The sequence below is a fragment of the Pseudophryne corroboree genome, chromosome 9, assembly GCF_028390025.1.
Source record: "Pseudophryne corroboree isolate aPseCor3 chromosome 9, aPseCor3.hap2, whole genome shotgun sequence".
NCBI lineage: Eukaryota > Metazoa > Chordata > Amphibia > Anura > Myobatrachidae > Pseudophryne > Pseudophryne corroboree.
The window spans coordinates 417,078,097-417,104,076 of NC_086452.1; the positions used below are offsets into that span (position 1 = coordinate 417,078,097).

At 45.0% G+C, this 25,980-nt stretch overlaps 2 pseudogenes; one reads left to right on the plus strand and one right to left on the minus strand.

The window, feature by feature from the left end:
- Positions 1–4,151: 4,151 nt before the first annotated feature.
- LOC134959828 (5S ribosomal RNA) lies at positions 4,152–4,269 on the minus strand (annotated as a pseudogene).
- Positions 4,270–19,125: 14,856 nt separating this feature from the next.
- On the plus strand, positions 19,126–19,240 carry LOC134962262 (5S ribosomal RNA; annotated as a pseudogene).
- The last annotated feature ends 6,740 nt before the right edge of the window (positions 19,241–25,980 follow it).

The following is a 25,980-nucleotide window of genomic DNA, read 5'->3' on the forward strand; positions in this document are numbered from 1 at the left end:
GGTCGACACCCATTGGTCGACAGTGACTAGGTCGACACTGTCATTAGATCGACATGAACAAGGCTGACATGAAAAAAGGTCGACGTGAGTTTTTCATGTTTTTTTGGTGTACTTTTCTCCGTAAAGTGACTGGGAACCACAATTAGTGCACCGTGTCCCCTCGCATGGTGAGCGAACTTTGGGCAAGGTGCCTCGCTCCACGACAATAGGCTTGCACACAGGTGGTGCTTCGTGTGCACAGACACCCCCTAATGCCAGCGCTAGCCTACTAAACACATGCCGATGCCACTCACTGGGGCAGATGTATTAAGCCTGGAGAAGTGATAAGTGCAAGGTGATAATGCACCAGCCAGTCAGCTCCTAACTGTCATTTACAAATTGGCGCTGACTGGCTGATGCGTTATCACCTTGCACTTATCACTGCTTTATCACTTCTCCAGGCTTAATACATCTGCTCCCAAGTGTTGTGCCGGCCGCTGTCAAAGTGGCGGAGGAGGAGGAGTACGGAGCAGTGCAGGGTCTGGGAGACAGTGGATCAGCAGGCTCTCTCTCGCTCCATCTTCCTGCCCATCATCACACTCTTCCCGCTCCCACTGTGATCTGTGTCTCCCGCGGTGGGCGTTAAAGATGAGGAGGAAGTGGCAAGCCCCGGTGTGCTCCCAGCCCTGTCCTGTGCCACAGAGCCCGGCACTGCAACGGATGGGGCTTTTAAAAAGAAGCGGCGCACTCTGCTAACTCTGGGCTGACACTGCCGCACGCTGGGCCCCCTGCATCTCCTGTTATTGCTTGCCCCCTGGCATTACCCACCACAGCCACCAGCACTCCCAGTAAGAGGCAAAGAGAGGGGCGGGGGGAAGAAGACCAACACCAGCACCACCCGGCAGGCTTACCAATAAGTGCAGTTGTTTTTTTTTTGCCATTGTCAGATGCTTTAGTGTCTCCAACTTGTAGCTTCCTGTTTGTTGTGCAACCACAAGTCCCTATAGATCATGCTGGGACTTGTAGTTCTCCAATAGCTGGATAGCCTTATGGTGGCCCTGCTGTGGTATAGCCGCTGTGTGTGCGGCTATAGCGGCAGTGTGTGTGTGCGGCATGGGGGCAGTGTGTGTGTGTGGCTATGGGGACAGAGTGTGTGTGTGTGTGTGTGTGTGTGTGTGTGTGGCTATGGGGACAGAGTGTGCATGTGGCTGTGGGGGCAGTGTGTGTGTGTGTGTGTGTGTGCGGCTATGGGAACACTGTGTGTGCATGCAGTTGAGGGAGGGGGGCCCCAAACTGATATCTTGCTTAGGGCCCCACAAGGTCTATCCGGCTCTGGTAACACCACATATTCCTGGGCCTAGCGCGTGATTGGTATAAGTGGTGTTGCAAATGCTGATGGCTGTTCTTACAGTCAGGGCCACTGAGAGTGGAGATGGGCCTGGGGGTTGGGTGGAAGTGGCTATGCCACCCCCCCAAAAAAAGTAAAAAAATGCTATGAACAGTGCCGCTAATGGGTGGTAGTGGGGGTGTGGAGCTGCGGGCAATGTGTCATTGGGGGGTTAGGGGTGCAGGGCTGTGTTCCTTACCGAGGAGTCGGGCAGGGAATGGCTGGGGCTGTGCAGGAGCTGGAAGGGCACAGTGGCCTGGATGAAAGTTCCTTTTCCACCTCGTAGCAGTGCCATATGATGGAATTTCACCACCATAAACAACCTCCATTTCATCATGGATTTGGCGGGCACTGTTACCTTTCAAATGGAGAAACTAAATAACACTGCGGCTTCCATTTTGTCCATCATGAAGGTTACTGACACCTACCGGCCCCTAAATGAAACAAGTTGGCATAAGTAGCTGTAATTTACAATAGCCCTCATTCCGAGTTGTTCGCTCGTTAGTTTTTTTTCGCAACGGAGAGATTTGTCGCAAACTGCTCATGCGCAATGTTCGCAGTGCGCCTGCGCCAAGTAAATTAGCACAAAAGTTTGGTATTTTACTCACGGCCTAACAAAGATTTTTCATCGTTCTGGTGATCGGAGTGTGATTGACAGGAAGTGGGTGTTTCTGGGCCGTTTTATGGGAGTGTGCGGAAAAACGCGGGAGTGGCTGGAGAAACGGTGGAGTGTTTGGGCGAACTTTGGGTGTGTTTGTGACGTCAAACCAGGAACGAAACTGACTGAACTGATCGCAGTGTAGGAGTAAGTCTGGAGCTACTCAGAAACTGCTAAGAAATTTCTATTCGCAATTCTGCTAATCTTTCGTTCACAATTCTGCTAAGCTAAGATACACTCCCAGAGGGCGGCGGCTTAGCGTGTGCAATTCTGCTAAAAGCAGCTAGCGAGCGAACAACTCGGAATGAGGGCCAATATCATACAAATAAGGATCAATGATTATATTGATCAAATTACACCCAGATAGTGTGTACAGCGGTGTAATCTATAGCTGCATCCTGTCGCTGAGTCGGGCTGTCAGTAGGTGTGTACCTAGCTTTAATTATAAACCACTTTTTATGTGTTTAACTTTTGACTATACAATACATAGTGCAGGTATAGGGTATGGGTCGTTGGATAGACACAACTTAGGTCGACCATGGAAGGTCGACAGGGACAATAAGTCGACATGGTCATTAGGTCAACATGTACTAGGTCGACGGGTCAAAGAGTTGACATGGGGTTTTTAAAAAAAATTGTTGTCCTTTTCTTCGTAAAGTGACGGGGAACCCCAAATAGTGCACCGTGTCCCCTCGCATGGTGAGCGAACTTCGGGTAAGGTGCCTTGCACCGATACCGCTTTGCTCGGCACAGGTTACCGTTCCAATCGTAGGCCACGTGGATCGTTAAGTATAAAAAAAATCCAAAAAATTGTATTTAAAAAAAAAAAAAAAACTGGTGTCGACCTAGTACATGTCGACCTAACGACCATGTCGACATACTGAATATGTTGACCTAATGACTGTCGACATAAGCTGTGTCGACCTAATGCCCGTATCCCCAGGTATATGAGATATATTTTGTTCCCTGCTTCAAAAGCATAAACGTGGCTTTACATTTGTAGAACAAAGTGTTGCGAACAGCTCTATTGACTCCTGGATGCCCTGTCTCTATTGTGGTTTTCATGCATTTATTAATGTGCGAAAAGCGGTAAAATAGCAGATTTGTGTACAACTTTTTAACTGTACTTTGTTATGTGTTTTTTGCATTTAGTGATATTTTAAGTACTTTGCAAATCAAAAAGAACATAAGACAACAAAATTATTTTTTAGAACTAACGGCGCTGAATATCAAGAGGGTAAATTATGCAAAAGAAGTCATACGGAAGAGGAGTTAGCGTCACTTAATGAAAATCTCTTCAGTCATTTTTAACAATATTATATTCACAAAATTGATCTTAATAAAATGGGAGTGACAACAATTAGTGATCCTGTCATTCGGAGCACGTAGGCAGGTGAGGAAAGTTCATGCAATCCATGCCATGCGTTTGGCTCCCAAGGCTGAACTGCTTCCAGTCATTGGCAACTGTTGATTTGGTTGTAAATAATAATCTGATAGATTCTGATTCTTAAAAAACTGGAGAGAAAGAAAACTCTTGTGTGGGCGCACTCTTGAAAGAAGAAGTGAGAAGAAAAAATTCTTCAGATATAAGTTGAAGAGATATTTAAAACATATATTTATTGAGTAATTAAAAAATTAATAATATTCCACTGTGATCAACAAGAACAAGGTTTTTTAATTTTATATTTTTTTAGAAAAGATATGTGAAAAAAGAAAAAGAAATGTTCTGGTCTGAGTAATCACACGAGACGGATTGGAAAGGTTACAGACACCTGATAGTCTGGCAACCGTTTCACCTGACCAGCACAGAAATTCTGTGTTAATGAAACCAAACAGAGAGATCCAATTCTATGTCTTTGAAAGACCACTGAGGGGTCAATACTGGACAAATTACTGGTCACCTGTTGTACATATATTACAAATTTAGTAACATATCTTACACATTCCTGAAAGTTTTTGATGGTTGACGTGAGATGGGAGAGAAAAGAAGGGAGAAATAATTGGGGAAAAAAAAAAAAATTGGGTATAGGGATGGGGAAAGAAAGAAAGGGGGGGGGGGGGAAAGGAGTGAAAAGTGGTGATACTGCTGTTGGTGTCAACCCTTCAAATGAAGGGGAATAGTATCCTTCTCTACAACACCCGGTATTCCCAGGAAGTCTCCTCTCAGGTACTAACCTGGCCCAACGCTGCTTAGCTTCCAAGATCGAACGAGATCGGGCATTACCAGCGTGGTATGATAGTAGAGAGGCTATCTACCAATGAGAGTGCACCTATATAAGAAAGGTGAAAAAAGAATTAATAGAAAGAATCTGAATAGTATGTGGATCTGCTTTCCACGTTAGGCAAGGTCAGAGCCGGTCATAGGCATAGGCAAACTAGGCAATTGCCTAGGGCATTTGATATGCCTAGGGGCATCAGAAGCTTCTGCTGATTAAAATGATATGTGGCATGCCTATATTCTGTAGCATTTCATATGCAGATACAGCCACAATCTCACACAGTATATAGGCATGCTGCATACCATTTTCATCGGCAGAAGCAGCTTATGTATCCTAGCCACATAGCAATGCAAATAAGATGCATTTTCATTTAAAAAATGGTGCAAGATGTTAGCAGAGGTAAGATTTATAAGGACACATCTGTATCCAAGCAGAGGCAGAGGTCACAGTGTTAGTGGCAGTGTGAGTGCTGTGTGCATGTGAGTGGGTTGGTTGTGCAGTAGTGTTCGGAATATGTGTAAGGAGCATTATGTGTGTCATGTAAAAATACATTACTAATGTGCAACATATGTGTAAGGGGCAATATGTGTGTCATTATGTGTATAAGGGCATTAATAATGTGCAGCATATGTGTAACAGGGTACTACAGTATGTGTGTCATTATGTGTATAGGGGCACTAATATTGTGCAGCAAGTGTGTAGGGGGCACTATGTGTGTCATTATGTGTATAAGGGCATTAATAATGTGCGGCATATGTGTAAGGGACATTATGTGTAAAAGGGCATTAATAAAGGTTGTCATAATGTGTAAGGCGCATTACGTTTATAAGGACATTAATAATGTGTCTCATGTGTAAGGAGCATTGCTGTGTGGAATTATGTGTATAAATGCATTACTAATGTGTGGCATTATGTTTATAAGGTGTTCTACTATGTGGCATTGCGTATAGAAAGGGCACTACTGTGTCGTCTAATGTGAATAAAGACCAATAGGGTGTGGTGTAATGTGAATAAGGAGCAATTCAGTGTGATGTAATGTGAATAAGGGGATCTACTGTGAGGAGTGATAAAGCTAAATATTTATCTTATTTAAAACCCTTTAAGAGGCCTAAGAACACTGTACGCTATTGACGTATGGAGTACCGTAAGGGTACGCACGTTGCGTAGCAATCGCTTAGCCGAGGTCGAGACGCTCAAGCGTCACGTTCGCTCACGGCCAAGAGATCACAGGCAGGCACACTATTGGCTGCCGACTAACGTAATGATTTGCTATAGCGATGCGAACGCTCGAGACCACGAGGAGATCACCAGCGGCGCAGACGCTCACAATGTTAAACCTTTAAATCTAAACCATAAACAATGTAATATGCTGTAAAACCTTATTGTAGAGATAGGGTGTAGATGCAACACAGTGTAACCTTATTAACTTAAAAGCTGATTGAGCGTCACCGACGCTCTGTGAATACTTAACACTATAAGAAATACACAGATACCGTGCTTAGGGTCCAACGCCTAATATATATATTATGAATGTTATACTTGCAAAAGAATTAATACAATACAAGTCATACACTACAATATAACATAGACTACCTAACCAGATAACTACACAGGAAATACAATACCATACTATTACGTTTAAGAGAGTACGAGAGAAAGAAGGGAAGAGAGAGAGAGAGAGAGAGATATGGCCCATAACAACAAGAAAGACAATATGATTGCGGAGAAAACTTACGCACAAAGGGAACGATCGCATGCGCCTCTGGACATCCAGCTCCCGATTTTCAGCAATGAGAACCATTGAAGAGTGAGAGCTGGATGTGATCGGCTTGTCTATTTATGCCCCACACACAATACAATTCAATGGTCCCTACAATCTCATTGTTCATTGGACACAGGAATTCCTCCTCGCATTATAACAAAAGGTCATAGGTTGATTCATACAGGTGGGCTGTGACGATTTCCAACTGCTCAGGTGGGTGGGCAACTAGGTTTCCCGCCGCATGGATAAGTAAGTGCAAATAATAGTAAATGGACATAAACTTCTTATGTCCATAACTATTCGCACGAGCGATTAATCCGCTTCAAACCAACACCGGAATATTGCTAATTAAATACTCTTCCGATGGATACTAAACACCACTGTATTACTCCTGTCTGACCCTTCGTATCAAACAAAGGGGGATTTCTCTGTTTATGAACATTCTATATTAACCAAACTTTCAGAATCTATCAAAGGGACCATGATCTACAAAATACATTATATAGTGGAAATATGTAACGATTGAGTCGCACGCTACGAACACATGAACTCTACCGTAAATGCACATACCGTGCGCCTGCGGGTGCCCGCAACAGTGAGTATGCGCACGCACGGGAGAGCGCACGCATGCGCAGCGCAGACCTGTATGAGGTGCAAATATGGCAGTGTGCATCGTGGTATTTTTTCTGACTTTGACAGTCCACCCTTTGGCAGTCAACAATAACTGCCACTTCCTAAAACATTTCAAAAAGAGAAAAATATATGTCAGGGGTTAATACATTTACATGGTTGGGTAGGGGAGGAGAGGAGAAGGTAGGAAAAGGGTATGACCTAGTGAGATAGCAGAAGCATGTGTGTATGAATCCGTGTTTGGGGGTCATGTATCATCGTGCCGTACGTGTTTTAAATCAAGCTTCGAGGCATTGCGAAGTATACATTTGAATTCCTTCTTATCCCGTGGTACGGGTCTGTGGATGGGCTGTCAAACTTTACCGAGCTCTTTTCGGCTGTGGTTGTAACAAATGGGGAGCACATTTTAGTTGATGATACATGAATGGGGGAATATGTGATTGCTGATATCTGTGCCTGTATTCCCTATCGACTATGTGTGTAATTACCTGAAGGTTGTAGAGATGAAGAAAAGACATAATTACGGTAAATGCAGTGGTATTCTATGTCAGGTAAATGAACATTTGTCGGTTGAAGTCTTGTTCGGTGTCTGTTGAATGCAGTCTTCTTTGTGCTTTTGCCAAAAGGCGTGTGGGCAAAAAGCTTTGTCAATGTCCATAGATTTACAAAAGTGTTGGGCTAGCGTAATTTTAAAATTTCTAGGGAAACTGGGGATCTATGGCAAAGTTCATCAAAGATCTGTGTATCAGGTTGTCAAAACTTCTTCTTTAATCCATCAGTTGTCTGTATATTGTCTCATCAAATTCCTTGTCCAAGTGGGTCTTTTTACCTTGGAGGAAAACGGAAAAACAGGTGAAAGAAACGGACCGTAGAAATCGCATTTTCATCACATCATTGTTTCTACATTTGGGTCATAAATCAAATCCATTGGAATTACAATTTCCTCACTCCTTAAACTCATCACCCTGGTACTTCGTTTGCACTTCATTAAAGCCTGACCGCATCTAAATATCAAGCCAATCGTTATGATAACACCTAAGATACATAGGAGAAACTTCCCTACATCCATTATGACTCCTTGAGCCCATTCTCCTAAACCGGAGAACCAATTTCGCGGGTTCAACCATGACACCCAACCAGTCAGCTCATTACTCACAGCAGCAAGAGTGAGATTGTGTCTCCTGCGAAATTCCCACTTCAGTTGGAGAATATCGTCCATCTTTTGGTCTATGACCTCGACCGGGTCCTCGGTACTATTTGTAATATATGTGCAACATTTCACGCCGTACTGCGTTGCCAGTGTGACACAATATCCACCTGTCACTGCCGTGAGATAATTGAGAATCATTCTATGCTGAACCAGTTCTGTTTTATAAGCTTGAAGTTCTCTTCCAGTATACCTAAACGTGTCATCATACATTTCTGTGATATTGTCTAACAAATTTGCGAGCGCAGATATGTATTTATAATTCAACACTCCTCTGGCGGTGCGAGTGATGTCTAACGCGATTAGAAACTGAATCCCGGTGGATTCATGGATCATGTCAGAGGCCGGATGCTCTGTTCTTTCTATCAGGTGCCGTTTAACTACGTGCTCGTAATGGGTGTGAGTATAAGGAGCTTGGGCAACACGGTGTATATCTTTCATTTTGGCATGTGATACAGTCATTACTTCAGGCAATACTTTTCCAATATAACACAATCCTTCAGAGTTTGGGGCAAGCCACTTATACGCCTTCCTCCCGCATATGAAATATGCATCATCGGGGAGAACATATGGGACGGAGTAGGACATAACCATATTACACATCTTCCATGTGAAATCTCCTAACCCTAATTCTCCCATCTGTCTAGTACACGTATCAGCTTGTACGATATGTGCACAGTATCCTGGTGATACCTCTCCAACTCTCGTAATCCTATTTCCTAGGGTATACCTATATCGGAAAGATTTTCCTCTACTGGCTATGTGGCGTACAAGCTCTGTATCTGTCGGCATTCTATCTGCTCTATATGAAAAGGTCATGGTTTGGTTACTCCATGACACTTCCCAATTTCCCGGCTTTCGGGGATTGGAAATGTTAAAACATATGAGGGATCTATCCACATGATATTGGTGGAGCTTCAAACTAGGAGGACTGGAGATATTAAACCTCCTGTCCACCGGCCTCCCACCACTTAGCTCAAGTACCTCCCCTATCGTTAAAGGAAATGGTACTAGTCCTGATTTGCTATGACCTTGAGGTACTTGAGAGCATACCCAACAATCTGTTTGATTTAGCACACTACCCACTATGGAGTGATAGTCACTCAAGGGATGCCGGTCCATGTGGATATTAAAACTGGATTGGCATTTCTTGATGCACCCATCCTCAACTACATTGTCACAAAGCCTACAGATACAGTTTTCTTCAGCTAACAATCCTTCACAATTCCTTCTATGGTCAATGCTATCGGATCGTTTTCTGATACTCGCCTTTGCTTGTTGATTATGTTGTTCTCGGAAAACTACGCCTCCATCTCTGTCATCAGAACCCATTCCAGAACCTCTCTCGACCTCCATGGTACTCTCGCCGGAACAGACTGCTCTGGTCAACATCATGGTCAACAGGAAAATCCGGATCACAGTCTCTTGAGGCAAGTCCATCTTAGGAGGAAACGAAGAAGAATGAGAAGGGGGAAAAAATAATTTGAGGGAGAGGGGATGGGAAGTGGAGAAAAACAATAAAAGGGAAACGGGGATCGACAACTGCTTTTGATCTTGTGATTCTCGATGCTCAGGTGCCGCCTCAGTCCTCCTGGAACAGACACTCCAGTGATACAACTTCCTCTACCGTCTGTTCCTTATCACGGGACCTCTCTGGATCAGCAACCTTCTTACAATGGGACGAATGAACCCAAGTCTCTCTCTCCGCAACTTTCAATGCTGTAGTGCTAGTCAATAAGACTTGGTATGGTCCTTCCCATCTGTCAATAAGGCAACCTGAGCGTAGAAAATTCCGTATCATTACATAATCCCCAGGTTCAATGTCATGACAATTACTATCTGGTAAATCAGGAATCATTAACTTCAAATTATCATTTTGATTCCTTAGCTGTTTACTCATGTTAATCAAATACTTTACAGTCACTTCATTGTTACACTTCAAATCATCCTGAGGGTTAATCATAACATGCGGTTGTCGACCAAACAAGATTTCAAAAGGAGACAGATTAAGAGGGGACCTGGGAGTGGTTCTGATGCTGTACAGTACAATGGGTAAAGCTTCTGGCCATGTCAATCCTGTCTCTGCCATAACTTTGCTCAGTTTATTTTTAATAGTGCTGTTCACTCTTTCCACCTTCGCGCTCGCCTGTGGATGGTATGGAGTGTGCAGCTTGCTATCAATTCCCATCAACTTACACATTCCTTGAAAGACATCACCTGTAAAATGGGTACCACTTTCAATTATTCTAGGGATACCATATCTACATACAAATTCCTGCACAATTTTCTTAGCAGTAAACATAGCGGTATTTGTGGCCGCAGGAAATGCTTCGACCCAATTTGAGAAAACATCTATACAAACAAGTACATATTTCAAATTTCGACAGGGGGGTAATTGAATGAAGTCAATCTGTATTACCTGGAAAGGGCCGCCTGCAGGTGGGATATGAGATGGTTCTGTTGGTATTGCTTTTCCGATGTTCTTTCTCAAACAGGTAAGGCATGACATTGCTCTCTTACTTGCATGAGATGAAAATCCTGGGGCGCACCAATATGCTCTTACCAACTTGCACATTCCCTCCTTGCCCAGATGAGTCAGCCCGTGTGCTGCCTCAGCTAAACATGGGAGATATGCTCTGGGGGCCACCGGTTTACCTTGTCCATCCGTCCAAAGTCCTGAGGACTCCTGGCCATATCCCTTTGCCTTCCAGACTGCCTTTTCCTGTGTGGAACCCAAATTTTGCATTTCACACAACTTCTGTGTGTTGATGGTATTAAATACCATCAGTTGTGTGGTGTCTGTCTGTCTGGGGGTACCAGCTGCTAACTTAGCTGCTTCGTCTGCTCGGCTGTTACCAAGTGATACTGGGTCCTGGCTATATGTGTGTGCTTTACACTTGATAACAGCCACTCTGTCGGGTTCCTGTATCGCTGTTAGAAGCCTTTTGATGTGAGCTGCATGCGCTATTGGTGTACCAGCTGCCGTCATGAAATTTCTGAGGCGCCATAGGGCTCCGAAATCATGGACTACCCCGAATGCGTATCTAGAGTCGGTGTAGATATTGGCTGATTTGCCCTTAGCCAATTCACATGCTCTGGTTAGGGCGACCAGTTCAGCAACCTGAGCTGAGTGAGGTGGGCCTAGCGGTTCCGCTTCTATGGTGCCTTGGTCATCTACGACTGCGTATCCAGTACACAAGTCTCCCGAGTCTGACTGTCTGTGACAACTACCGTCCGTGTAGAAAGTTAGATCTACATCTTCCAGTGGATTGTCACTGATGTCAGGCCTTGCGGTAAAATTTTGGGTCAAATATTCCATACAATCATGTGTGTCTTCCTTTGTGTTAAATTCTCCTTCCCCACCACTCTCATCCTCCACCCTTTGTGCCTGTCCAGGCACACCTGGGAGATATGTTGCAGGATTTAATGCACTGCATCTCCTTATGGTGATGTTTACGGGGGCCATTAGTGCCAATTCCCATCTTGTAAACCGCGCTGATGAGACGTGCCTGGTTTGGGCAGAATTTAGCAAGGCTGACACTGCATGTGGTGTATGAATTGTGAGGTTGTGACCTAGCACTACATCTTCGCTTTTCGTTACTAGCAATGCTATTGCAGCAACGCTTCGCAAGCATGTGGGGAGGGATCGCGCTACCGTGTCTAGCTGAGCGCTGTAGTATGCTACCGGCCTGCTGGCATCACCGTGCTTTTGGGTTAAGACGCCTGCCGCGCAACCAGCACTTTCTGTTCCGTACAGCTCAAAGGGTTTCCCATAGTCTGGCATACCTAATGCTGGTGCCTGCGTTAGGCACTGTTTAAGTCTCTCAAATGCCATCTCGGACTCGTCTGTATGCGAAATCCGATCAGGTTTGTTTGAGGAGACCATCTCCTGCAAAGGTAACGCCAGAATGGAAAACCCTGGGATCCAGTTACGGCAATACCCACACATTCCTAAAAATGTTCTGATCTGTTGCTGGGTTTGTGGCAGAGTCATGTCTCTAATTGCTTGAATTCTATCAGCGGTCAGGTGTCTCAGTCCTTGTGTTAGACAGTGTCCCAAATATTTTACCTTAGTTTGGCATAATTGCAACTTGTCTTTGGAAACCTTGTGTCCTGTGTCTGAAAGATGAAACAGGAGCTGTTTCGTATCCTTCAGGGATGCTTCCAATGAATCAGAACACAGTAGTAAATCATCCACGTACTGTATTAATACTGATCCACTCTCTGGTTGGAAAGACTGTAGACAATCATGCAAAGCCTGGGAAAATATATTTGGACTGTCTATGAAACCTTGTGGTAATCGAGTCCATGTGTATTGGACTCCTCTGTATGTGAATGCAAACAAATATTGGCTGTCAGGGTGCAGAGGTACCGAAAAGAAAGCGGAGCAGAGGTCAATAACAGTGAAAAATTTCGCAGTGGGAGGGATTTGCATAAGGATGACAGCTGGATTTGGCACTACGGGGAACTGACTCTCAACTATTTTGTTAATCCCCCTTAGATCCTGCACTAGCCGGTAACCCCTCCCCCCACTCTTTTTCACAGGGAAGATGGGACTATTGGCAGTGCTGGACGTTCTTACCAGAATGCCCTGTTGTAGCAAGCGCTCTATTACGGGATACACTCCTAACTCCACCTCTGGCTTCAGAGGGTACTGTGGGATTTTTGGAGCTATCCTACCATCTTTTACTTGTACAACTACCGGAGCTACGTTTGCCATTAATCCAGTGTCCTGTTCATCTTTAGTCCAAAGTGACTCTGGTATCTGGGATGTCATTTCCTCTACTTGGGATGGAGTCCTATTTGTCATAATGGTATGTGACATTAATTTTGACGGGGAGTCTAACATGTCTCGCACTTTCTGAGCGTGATTCTCAGGTATGTCCAAGAATACACCTTCAGGAGTACAATAAATGATGCACCCCATTTTGCACAATAAGTCTCTTCCCAGGAGATTAGTCGGTGCCGATGCAGCCAGCAAAAAGGAATGCTTGGTATGTAACGGCCCTACTGTAATCTCGGCTGGTTTGCTAACAGGGTAGTGCTGGACTACTCCCGTTACCCCTATGGCTGGAATTGTCTTACCAGTGGTTCTCATGCCCACTGTCGAATTTATCACTGATTTGGCCGCCCCTGTGTCTACAAGAAAGTTTAATGATTTACCAGCTACATTGATTGCAATTTCTGGTTCACTCCCAAGACTTGCAATCAATTTTACTGGCTGCAGATTACAGGTATGGCCACACCCCTATTGGGTATGGTGACCTCCCTGAATCCCGCTGGCAGCAACTACTTGTGAAGGGGTGAAATGGGAACTACCAGTGGCTTGCCAGTCTCTGTTCGGGGGGTATCTTTTTGTTTCCCCTGTATGTGGCTCATAACTCCGTCTCTGCGGACCTTGCTCCCAATGTCGTGTGTCGTGTCGTTGTCTAGGGGGTTGATATGAGTTTTGTGAATTTTTCACTCTACAGTCTCGTGCCATGTGTCCCTGTCTATGACAAGAAAAACAAGTTACCACATTTGACTTACCCACAGGGTTTGGTGATTTATACAAAGGCTGCCTTGTGGTCAGGGCCTGTATACTTACGGCCATTAACTTATCACCTTGGGACTCCCTGTGTCGGGTGATATTCCGATCGTGATCAATAGCAGCCACTCTCAAAGTAGCCACTGACAGACCTCGCCAACATGGTTGCGTGGTCTGTACTCTTGTCTTTAATGTCTCTTTTAACCCATCCATTAGTACAGATACTGCTACTTCTCGATGGTTTATGTTTGTTTTAATGTCCTCTATACCTGTGTACTTTGCCATTTCTAGTAATGCCCTGTGAAAATATTCTGCAGCAGTTTCTGACTCTTTCTGTCTAATGGAGAAAATCTTGTTCCACTTAACTACTGCTGGGAAATACTCCTTTAACTGTAAACTTATTCTTTTTACGTTATCTTTGTTGTACACATCTGTAAGAGGTACATCCTGATCTAATCCACAGTCAGCCAAAAATTGAGTTGCGTCGACATTGGAGGGTAAACATGCCCTCAGCAATACCTGCCAGTCTTTGTTTTTGGGCTCTAAAGTGTTCCCTAGGTCTCTGATGTATTTCTGGCTAGCAACTAAATCTTTTCTAGGATCAGGGAATTCAGACACTATGGTTCTTAATTCCATTCGGGAAAATGGGCTGTACATGGCAATGTTCCTAACAGGTGTGATTCCTGTCGTGTCCCTAACAGGATTAAGTTTACTAACATCACTCTGTGTAGGTTCTACAGCCTGTGGTGAAATGGTTTCAGCATAGTGTATGGTGCCGTACTTACCTGTAGATACGACCTCACCTATCCCTCCGCTAGGGGCTTTTGTTACTAATCTCGTGGGTGGAGCCGTGCCTACTGTTGTCTCTGCTATGGTGGCTGCTAGAGAGAGCGCCGATATTGTTGCCGATTCGTCCTCTTGATCACACTCCTGGGGAAAGTTCAAAACAGGGTACAACTTGCACGGGTCAATACTTGCATTGGTTAACTTATTAACATTTACACAGTTGCTAAGTGTTTGTTTGTTACACCCTAATGCGTCATTCTCCGCAACCAATTTCTCTCCTGATATGTATGGTGGCGGCGGGGCCGTCGCTATCAATTTCTTGATAGGATTAGATCCTGCCACCAGAGCCAATCCTCTCTGTATTTCACCCTCCTGTTGCCATAACTGCAAATAATCATAATGTTGGATTCGTCTCTTTGTTGATTTAATGAGACATATCCTCCTCCTTAAATTTTGCAACACTTCTGGGCTAAAGCTACCTACTCTTGGGAATTTCTCCCCGTCATGCACTGTCATTCTCTCCCATTCATCACATAAAACCTCTGTATGTGAACCATATTTTTCACACATTACGTACCTTGCCGACCCGACTGGTCGGTTTACTGAATCAACCCGAACCGAGGTTGATCGCCCCCTTCCTGAACAATTGGCCCCCATAACTTGCAGGCGTTGCTTTCACCACCTCTGACCTTATTTCAGGGTCTTCAGCGAACCCTTACAAAAACCAAAATGTTCACGATAGGCTGACGGTGGCGGTTTACCGAGTACCCCACTCACTCGCCCACGCCGACCAATACGACCCACACACTGCCTTAGTGCTGGCGTACTCGACCCAGGGCCCCTATGAACCTCTATTTACTGGAACATGCGAGGGATATCCGCAGAACACTTACTCTTTCCAGTAACTATTGGTTGTTGGACAATTCCTGAGTGACCAGCGAACTTCCCTTCAGAAAATAAAAAATTACACAAATCACATCAGAGTGTACAAATAGTTTTACGACCGGGTTTGTACACAAATGGTACTGGTCAGATTAACTAATGTACACAATTACGTGCGGTACAATCGTTCAGCACATAAGCAACTAATCTTATGTGCTGAGCGACCAGTGGAATCGAAAATTTCGGCTGCAAATTCCTTCAGCCAGAGCTTTATTGGCCTATATGGGTTTTGCACCAACCCCCTGGGTTGTGCCCTTTTCTCTTTTATGGCAGACTTCTTAGTCTGCTGTACCTGGACCTCCCGGTCTGTAGTATGACCTCCTGGTCTACTATTCTCTACTGCTCAAATTTTATGTTTAACCAGAGATGCCTCCCTAGCCACCATGCACGTCACTTACATGTATGTACCTCTGCGAGAACTCGACTTCTTGTGGTTCAACCTGTAAAATTGTATAAACTTATATATACAAAAACACTCACTCACCACACGTACACTTTTGCTTCTATTTCTATTTCTGCGCAGAAATTTTTCTTTAGACCAGATGTGTTGTGAATTTGGAGAAGGATCTGTTAATCTAAATTTCGGATTTAAAATAGATTTGCGCTATTTACCGCCTGATGCGCTACTTATCGCCTGTTGCGCTACTTATCGCCTGTTGCGCTATTTATCGCCTGTTGTGCTACTTAAAAATCAACACTGTCGTGTGACTTGAGTTACGTGGGCGTACCCAGACGCTCCGTTGCGTAATTTACGCTGCGTGCGTCGGCCTTGGCATACGCGAGTCTCAGCCCTTTGTTAGAGACACGTGTACACAAAACCAATGTCCACCGCAACACAACTAACACTTTTATCAATGTAGATGATCCTCGATCGTCTACCGCGCAACACACCAATCTCTCTTTTTACCTTTAGGTAGAGCTGTGTGTGCTTTTTACACTTTAACTATGAAATAGCGACAAATCTCTCTTAGCACGTTTTATCAATTATAAAATGGCAAACAGGAGAGTGATATATGAAAATACACGAATGAAAAAGAAATGCAGATATGTGCGTGTGTACGCAAGACAGAAATAAACAGTTTTAAAAGACACTAGCGTGTTGTTCTTACCTCCGGTTCCGGATTCCTTCAGCACCCTTTACTAAGCGAAGCAGACGCTTATCCCGTCAGCACTGCGAAGAATATGATCTCCCGCCCTTTGCTGATGGATAATGTCTGCTGAAATTACCTAGCAGAGATATGTGAAGGACAGGACGAGCCGCCAATTGATAAAGCTAAATATTTATCTTATTTAAAACCCTTTAAGAGGCCTAAGAACACTGTACGCTATTGACGTATGGAGTACCGTAAGGGTACGCACGTTGCATAGCAATCGCTTAGCCGAGGTCGAGACGCTCAAGCGTCACGTTCGCTCACGGCCAAGAGATCACAGGCAGGCACACTATTGGCTGCCGACTAACGTAATGATTTGCTATAGCGATGCGAACGCTCGAGACCACGAGGAGATCACCAGCGGCGCAGACGCTCACAATGTTAAACCTTTAAATCTAAACCATAAACAATGTAATATGCTGTAAAACCTTATTGTAGAGATAGGGTGTAGATGCAACACAGTGTAACCTTATTAACTTAAAAGCTGATTGAGCGTCACCGACGCTCTGTGAATACTTAACACTATAAGAAATACACAGATACCGTGCTTAGGGTCCAACGCCTAATATATATATTATGAATGTTATACTTGCAAAAGAATTAATACAATACAAGTCATACACTACAATATAACATAGACTACCTAACCAGATAACTACACAGGAAATACAATACAATACTATTACGTTTAAGAGAGTACGAGAGAAAGAAGGGAAGAGAGAGAGAGAGAGAGATATGGCCCATAACAACAAGAAAGACAATATGATTGCGGAGAAAACTTACGCACAAAGGGAACGATCGCATGCGCCTCTGGACATCCAGCTCCCGATTTTCAGCAATGAGAACCGTTGAAGAGTGAGAGCTGGATGTGATCGGCTTGTCTATTTATGCCCCACACACAATACAATTCAATGGTCCCTACAATCTCATTGTTCATTGGACACAGGAATTCCTCCTCGCATTATAACAAAAGGTCATAGGTTGATTCATACAGGTGGGCTGTGACGATTTCCAACTGCTCAGGTGGGTGGGCAACTAGGTTTCCCGCCGCATGGATAAGTAAGTGCAAATAATAGTAAATGGACATAAACTTCTTATGTCCATAACTATTCGCACGAGCAATTAATCCGCTTCAAACCAACACCGGAATATTGCTAATTAAATACTCTTCCGATGGATACTAAACACCACTGTATTACTCCTGTCTGACCCTTCGTATCAAACAAAGGGGGATTTCTCTGTTCATGAACATTCTATATTAACCAAACTTTCAGAATCTATCAAAGGGACCATGATCTACAAAATACATTATATAGTGGAAATATGTAACGATTGAGTCGCACGCTACGAACACATGAACTCTACCGTAAATGCACATACCGTGCGCCTGCGGGTGCCCGCAACAGTGAGTATGCGCACGCACGGGAGAGCGCACGCATGCGCAGCGCAGACCTGTATGAGGTGCAAATATGGCAGTGTGCATCGTGGTATTTTTCTGACTTTGACAGGAGTAACGTTTATAAGATAAAGTGATACTACTGTGGGATGTAATATGAATTATGGACACTATCGCATGATCAAATGTGAATAAAGTTGCAGTACTGTGTGGCGTAATTGGAATTGGGGTTACTATTGTGTGGCCATGCCCCTTGCCAGCAAAAACACACACCTTTTTGGGCTGTGCGCTAAATGTGCAAACTGTTGCTTTTTAAAATATAGGGGGTAGGAGCACCAAAGTGAGGACTGCTATGGGTGAGGGGTGATGGTGCTGGGAAAGAGGTGCAAGGTCAGAGGTGGAACCAGCTGTGGTGCTAGGGGGCACCAGCCAAAATCTTGCCTAGGGCATCATATTGGTTAGGCCCGGCTCTGGGCAAGGTAATTTACCACATGGTTAGTGATACACCCTGGATCGTGGATGAGAGTCCACTGAAAAGGGATGGGCCAGTGAAGAAAAGAAAGCAAGGGAAGAAGAAAAGGGAAAAAGAAGAAAGAGAAGAAGGGGAAGAAAGGAAAGGATGTGAAGTACCAGAGAAATATGTTGGTCTAAATATATTGATAGACACAAGATGGTTATCCCAAAAAGAGAAAACAGATATCTCTATATGCGGCAAAGATTGAATCACATCTGAAAAAACGTCAGGTAAATTTGTGAATTAGATATGATGATACTAGATATGTTGTGTGCATAGGCACCTATGAGTCCAGTGATGCAAATTCACTGTGTGCATCAAAATTGCATAACATCTAGTATCATCATATTTAATTCACAAATTTACCTGACGTTTTTTCAGATGTGATTTAATCCTTGCCACATATTGAGATATCTGTTAACCGTTAGGTGCCTATGCATACAATATATCTGGTATCATCATATTTAATTTACAAATTTACCTGACGTTTTTCCAGATGTTATGCAATTTTGATGCACACGGTGAATTTGCATCACTGGACTCATAGGTGCCTATGCACACAACATATCTAGTATCATCATATCTAATTCACAAATTTGCCTGACGTTTTTTCAGATGTGATTCAATCTTTGCCGCATATAGAGATATCTGTTTTCTCTTTTTGGGATAACCATCTTGTGTCTATCAATATATTTAGACCAACATATTTCTCTGGTACTTCACATCCTTTCCTTTCTTCCCCTTCTTCTCTTTCTTCTTTTTCCCTTTTCTTCTTCCCTTGCTTTCTTTTCTTCACTGGCCCATCCCTTTTCAGTGGACTCTCATCCACGATCCAGGGTGTATCACTAACCATGTGGTAAATTACCTTGCCTAACGTGGAAAGCAGATCCACATACTATTCAGATTCTTTCTATCAATTCTTTTTTCACCTTTCTTATATAGGTGCACTCTCATTGGTAGATAGCCTCTCTACTATCATACCACGCTGGTAATGCCCGATCTCGTTCGATCTTGGAAGCTAAGCAGCGTTGGGCCAGGTTACCTGAGAGGAGACTTCCTGGGAATACCGGGTGTTGTAGAGAAGGATACTATTCCCCTTCATTTGAAGGGTGGACACCAACAGCAGTATCACCACTTTTCACTCCTTTTCCCTCCCCCCCCCTTCTTTCTTTCCCCATCCCTATACCCAATTTTTTTTTTTCCCAATTATTTCTCCCTTCTTTTCTCTCCCATCTCACGTCAACCATCAAAAACTTTCAGGAATGTGTAAGATATGTTACTAAATTTGTGATATATGTACAACAGGTGACCAGTAATTTGTCCAGTATTGACCCCTCAGTGGTCTTTCAAAGACATAGAATTGGATCTCTCTGTTTGGTTTCATTAACACAGAATTTCTGTGCTGGTCAGGTGAAACGGTTGCCAGACTATCAGGTGTCTGTAACCTTTCCAATCCGTCTCGTGTGATTACTCAGACCAGAACATTTCTTTTTCTTTTTTCACATATCTTTTCTAAAAAAATATAAAATTAAAAAACCTTGTTCTTGTTGATCACAGTGGGATATTATTAATTTTTTAATTACTCAATAAATATATGTTTTAAATATCTCTTCAACTTATATCTGAAGATTTTTTTCTTCTCACTTCTTCTTTCAAGAGTGCGCCCACACAAGAGTTTTCTTTCTCTCCAGTTTTTTAAGTACATGTACTTTCTAGCTCTGGGCGCACCGCCAATAGGGACTACAATTGAAAGGTTTTCTCTTTCCAGTATCTGTCCATTTTGGTTTCCTTTACTAATTATCATAATTCATACCGGTGCCAGGTCATCCTTTCTTGTACTAGATTCTGATTCTTATTGGATGTTGGTTTCAGGCCACCCATGCTGCCTTATCTGAGCCAATCTCCTGCTATCAACTGCAATACAGCAACATACCCAGCGTACAGTAAACTCCCACATGGGCGTGATGTATTAACATACATCGCCACCCCTTGCCGCCCACCACAGCGAAGTTGATCGCATAAGTACTAACATATGCAATCAACATCGCAATGCGGTGACGGAGGCCCCCCGCGGTACCTGTGAGGTGGTGTGCGGGGCGTCTCTCTGTCACCTCCCTGGGCTCTCCACCTGCTCACCTGCCGGGAATCAGGCTGTCCCCGGCTGCTCCTCCTCCTCCCTGCAGCCGGAAGGACCTCCAGCTGCATTGCTAGGGGGAGGAGGAGTTTACCTTCTGGGTCCAGGCTTCCTGGAGGAAAGGATGCCTGGGGGGGGAGGGGGGGAGGCATCAGCGGCGGGTTGCGGCGGCCAGCGATATGAAGCTCATAGGATTCTATAGGGTATCGCCATCCAAAGATGACAATACCCTCATGGGCGAAAACGTGGCGGCCGGGGGTTAGTACATATGAAAATGCGATAAAACCCCCGAAAACAGGGGGTTTTATTGCATTTTCCCTTTAGTATATCCCACCGGTCTTATAGAGATCTGTTTTACTGGGTATGCGGATACAATACCGCCCGTCGGGATCCCAGCTGTCTCAATACCGACGCTGGGATCCCGACAGGGGTACTATACCACCGCCAGAATACCAGCAAAGTAGGTGATTCCCCCTCTGTTGGTGTCCACAACACCCACAGAGGACTCACCAACGAGCCCGCAGCGTGGCGAGCGCAGCGAGCTCACAAGGGGCTTTGTTGCGCTCGCCCTCCTGCCGGAATTCTGGCGCACGGGATGGATGCCGATGGTTGATGTGCATCAGATGTGCATCCGATGTTTGCATCTTTGTACACATGCAGCAGGCAGAGACGTTCATTATGGGTATCTCTATACAATTCCTGACAGCTGCGACATTTGCATATTTTCACATGGTGGACGCTGTGTAGAAATTCACAGCTGTAAATGCATTTATCTATCTCTGAATTAGGCCCATAACCTAGTATTGGTTGTTTGTCTGATTGCGATAAACTCCAAAACCACAGAACCGATTGTGATACATTGTCACCATTGTGTAGGTACTCTTCCCAGGCAGGTTTTAGGCTAAGCATCATCACAATCGGTCGCCAGGGGGCTGTGGGCGGGGCTCCGTGGGATGGTGCCCCCTGCATTGCTCTTGGCAAGTCAGCAGTGGCAGGCATCGGTACAGCAGCCAGTATTAAAAAAAAAAGAATCAAAAACATTTTGTGCTTTCAATTGTACAATACCATTTACAAAAAACATTTAGCAGATTTTAGGAATTTGGCTGTGAAATAGTAATTCTTAATTCAAGTTTTAAGACAAATTTAGCACCATTTCTCTGCACTTTGGACTCTCGTGGTTTAGGGATAAACATTATCACTAGAAGTTTGCTGCAACATCTGTCGTGAACACTTGTTTCTCTGCACCCCCACCCCACCCCCCTTTGCCCCCCAGGCCATCCTTCCCTGGTGCCAGTATTTGCTTTTGTTTTGCCATTTAGGCTATTTACACTTATGCTCACACTTGTGCGTGTTTATTTTGGCTGCTACACTTAGTAGAACATCATCACCTAGTGCTGACCACTCTTCATAGTGACCGGACCACCCAGCAAGTTACATACTCAAACCATTCTCAGAGGGGCACAGTCCTCTGCCCAAATTATGCAGCCCCTGCCCCCAAAACTAAAGAAGTAAGCTTCAACTCTTTCATTTCTGTTGATGCAACTTTCTTTTTTACATAGACAGTTGCGGTGTGTATACGTTTGCATGTACAGTAGGTCTGGCAGTCTGCTTATCCCCCCACCTCCTGCATAATAGCATTATATTCATTTTTTTTCTCTTGAAAGCTTTTTCATTATTATTGTGCCCCCTCCTACCCCTTCTGAACTACAGGATATGGGTTGGGAAATTGACACTGACCCTGTTGTTATCTGTCCTTAGCTGTCCCCCTTCCTCTTTTTGACGGAACACAGGTAAATTGCGCTTTGGCAGTCACACATGTTGCCTGTCCTTGGTTCTTTTTGCACTGGTTGCGAACGGTGTACATTGAGAGGGCTGGGGGGTGTTTGGGGGGAGATTATGCTTTGTCATCTCTTTAAACGGACCACCTTTCAGTTTAAACAGACCACCTGGCATGTTATGCATAATTATTAGACCAAATAAACACATGCAAATTGCTCCCAGAAAGACAGCATTTGGCTGCAATGTGGTATGTTTTGTTTGGCCTCTTATTCATCTGGTTATTATTTCATTGCACAGTGTTTGCGTCAAATGAAACAATGTGTTTGCAGCTTCAACATGTTGCTTAGAGGTGTAAAGATGAGTGGCAGCCGATCTATTCAAGTGTTTTAGTTACAGCAGCTTCTGGGCCTCATTCAGACCTAACCACTGTTGTGCAAAATCGCACAGTGGACGATTATTGAATGAAAGCATATGCACCATAATGCGCAGGCGTGACGCCAAATAGCGACAGAATGGTGCAAAAATTTCGATCGCTAGGCGTACACAAGGTGAGTGACAGGAAGCAGATGTTTGGGGGTGGTAACTGCCCGTTTTCTGGGAGTGTCAGGGAAAACACAGGCGTGCCCAAGCGTTTTCAGGGTGGGTGTGTGACGTCAGCTCCGGCCCCGAACAGTCTGTTTGTATCACACTGTAGGAGTAAATCCTGGCCTACGTACACACTGCACAGACTGGAAAATTCATTTGATGGTGAGTGAGGTGCGAACGGATTTGCAGCTGTCCGCTGTCTGGCGAATTTTTCACACGGCGTACATATGCATTTGCACACTTGCGCGGGGCGGGTTTTCACTCTATGGGCGGCGACTATCTGATCTCAGACCTCTGCAAATTATCAGAGTAGCGATCAGGTCTGAATTACTGTAGGCGCTGTATGTGTACCTGAGTATATAGTGATGCATTTGCAGGTAAAAACAAAAGAGGTTTAAATGGGATGTTCTTTTTACAGCTGTTTAGTTTTGCATGGTTGTACAGTGGTTAGGGCAATGTATCCTGTGGAACTGGTAACTGTACATTAATATTAGCACCAGATATGGCTCTGTGCTTAGTCTTGGAGGCTCTTATTAACCCTTTTGCATAGAGCATATCCTGACTGTCCAGTACACTGTGTGTTTCCAGGGTCCCAGCATCTGGGATGCTAAGTGGATGCCAAACTCAGATGGATCTCCTGCTCCTAGCATGTGCTAGGTGTAAGTGTTCGTATAATGATTGCAGCTGCTCTCATTTATAGAAAGAGCCGGCCCTAACCAATATGATGCCCTAGGCAAGATTTTGGCTGGTGCCCCCTAGCACCGCCGCTAGTTCCACCTAAGACCCTGCATCCCTTTCCCAGCACCATCACCCCGCACCCATAGCAGTCCTTTTGGTGCTCCTACCCCCTATATTTTAACCACTTGCCTGGCATGGTTGCATCACGTTACATCACATAGTAGTACCACTGTACCTTATAGACGTTACTCCTCACAGTAGTGCCCCTTATTCCCATTATTTACATCACACAGTATTGCTCCTTATTCACATTACACCACACCATATTGCTCATTATTCATATTAGACCACACAGTAGTGCCCTTTTTATACGTTACGCCACACAGTAGAGCACCTTATACACATAATACCACACAGTCATGCCCCTTACACATATGACACACATTATTGATGTCCTTATGTCCTTATAAACATACACTGTGGCTGTATCTGCATACGAAATGCTACGTTACAGTGATTTCCAGGAATACACTGTAACATAGCATTTCATATGCAGATACAGCCGCAGTCACACACAGAATATAGGCATGCTGCATATCATTTTAATCAGCAGAAGCTGCTTGTGCCCCTAGTTTGCCTATGCCTAGGGCCGGCTGTGTATAGAAGATTGGTGCCGTGCTATCATATAGATGTGTAGGACTCAGAATACTGACGTACAGTCACATATGTAGGCAGCAGATGTCAAGAATTGCGTTTGCATTACTTGAGACTCAGAGTCAGGCTCTACAAATCATAAATAGGGCCCTGCATAATCGAGTACAGCCTGACAGGGTAAGCAGCCTAACCATGATCTGCCATAAGTGTGTCTCAGTACTGCTCTTCAGCAGAGGCGTCACCATGCTTGGCATGATGCAATAGCAATAACCCATGCAAAAAGAGAGCGTGTCCAGGTCCGTCTTTTCGTATGGGCTCAATGGGCTCTTGCCCAAGGGCCCCAGGAGTATAAGGGTCATAGGCTGATAGCTGAAGGTCTCCTCTTTCCAGAGGTACCAGATTTTTTTTAAATCGGCCCTAGGGAACCGGAGATATCCAACTTGAAAGCAGTGGTCCTCATCCCAGCCTCTTAATTGCTCTTCCCAGCCAGATATCTCAGGTTCTGTCTGACTTAGACTTTTTATGAGTGCATACTCCAAAAGCTGGGACTCTCCCCTTGTGGTGTATACTGTCAGCTTGTCTCTACTATGCCCAGAACCAGAGATATCAGCCTTCAAGCAGCTAGTCCCTGATCCAGCTCCACATGCCTAAAATGCAGTTTTATATTTTCGTTGGTGGATTGCTCTGGCTCCTGAACTCTGATCCCCAGGACCCCAGTACCTCCTGAAAACTGTGACTCTTTAGTTTTTTTTATCCCATTCAAAGCTAAGAAATCTACTTTCAGGAACTTGAGGTATCTGCAGTCAGCCCCTCTCCATCTCTGCAGTCAAGCAAGCTGCCCTCCCACCAAAAAATTAAGCCCACTCCACTATCCACTCTTACCCTAAGTATTAAGCACCCCCTACCACCTGCGGCACATCAAAGCTGCCGCTGATAGCACCCCCCATCCCTACCGCTGGAGGATGAGTAGGGGGCCCAGTGCTTTGCTGTGCCCAATGGCCTACATTGCTCTTAAGACGGCCCTGAGCGTGTCCTCACAGGAAGGGGCGTGACCACTGCCGTTTCTTGCGGCGGGCGAGCCGCGCAACTGCACGGGGCGCCCGCCGCGGCACTTCTTCAGCACTAAATCCCCCCTCCCCTCTCCTCCCGAGCGCCCAGCTCGGGGGGCGGGGTTTTGCGGAATGACGCGTTTGCGTCGTGACGTTACGACGCAATCGCGTCATTCCGCGAAACCCCGCCCCCCGAGCTGGGTGCTTGGGAGGAGGGAGAAAGGGGAGCCAAGCCGGCCGGCGCCGCGCAGACGAGGGAGAGGCGGCTGAAGAGCGGGAAGAACCGCTTCAAATGTAAGTCTGCCCATCTCTCTCTCTCTCTCTCCCTCCCTCACCACCACCACCTGCCATACTGTGTAAATTGGGGACACCTGTCTTCGGAATGTGTAAAATGGGGACACTTGCCTGCCGTAATATGTAAAATGGGGACGCAGTGTGCCGGAATGTGTAAATTGGGGACTCTTGCTTGCCATGATGTGTAAAATGGGGACACGTGCCTGCCGCAATGTGTAAAATGGGGACACTTTCCTGCTGTACTGTGTAAAATGGGGACACTTTCCTGCCGTACTGTGTAAAATGGGGGCACTTTCCTGCCGCAATGTGTAAAATGGGGGCACTTTCCTGCCGCAATGTGTAAAATGGGGGCACTTTCCTGCCGTACTGTGTAAAATGGGGGCACTTTCCTGCCGCAATGTGTAAAATGGGGGCACTTTCCTGCCCCAGTGTGTAAAATGGGGGCACTTTCCTGCTGCAATGTGTAAAATGGGGACACTTGCCTGCCGTACTGTGTAAAATGGGGACACTTGCCTGCCGCAATGTGTAAAATGGGGACACGTGCCTGGCGCAATGTGTAAAATGGGTACACTTTCCTGCCGTACTGTGTAAAATGGGGGCACTTTCCTGCCGCAATGTGTAAAATGGGGGCACTTTCCTGTCGCAATGT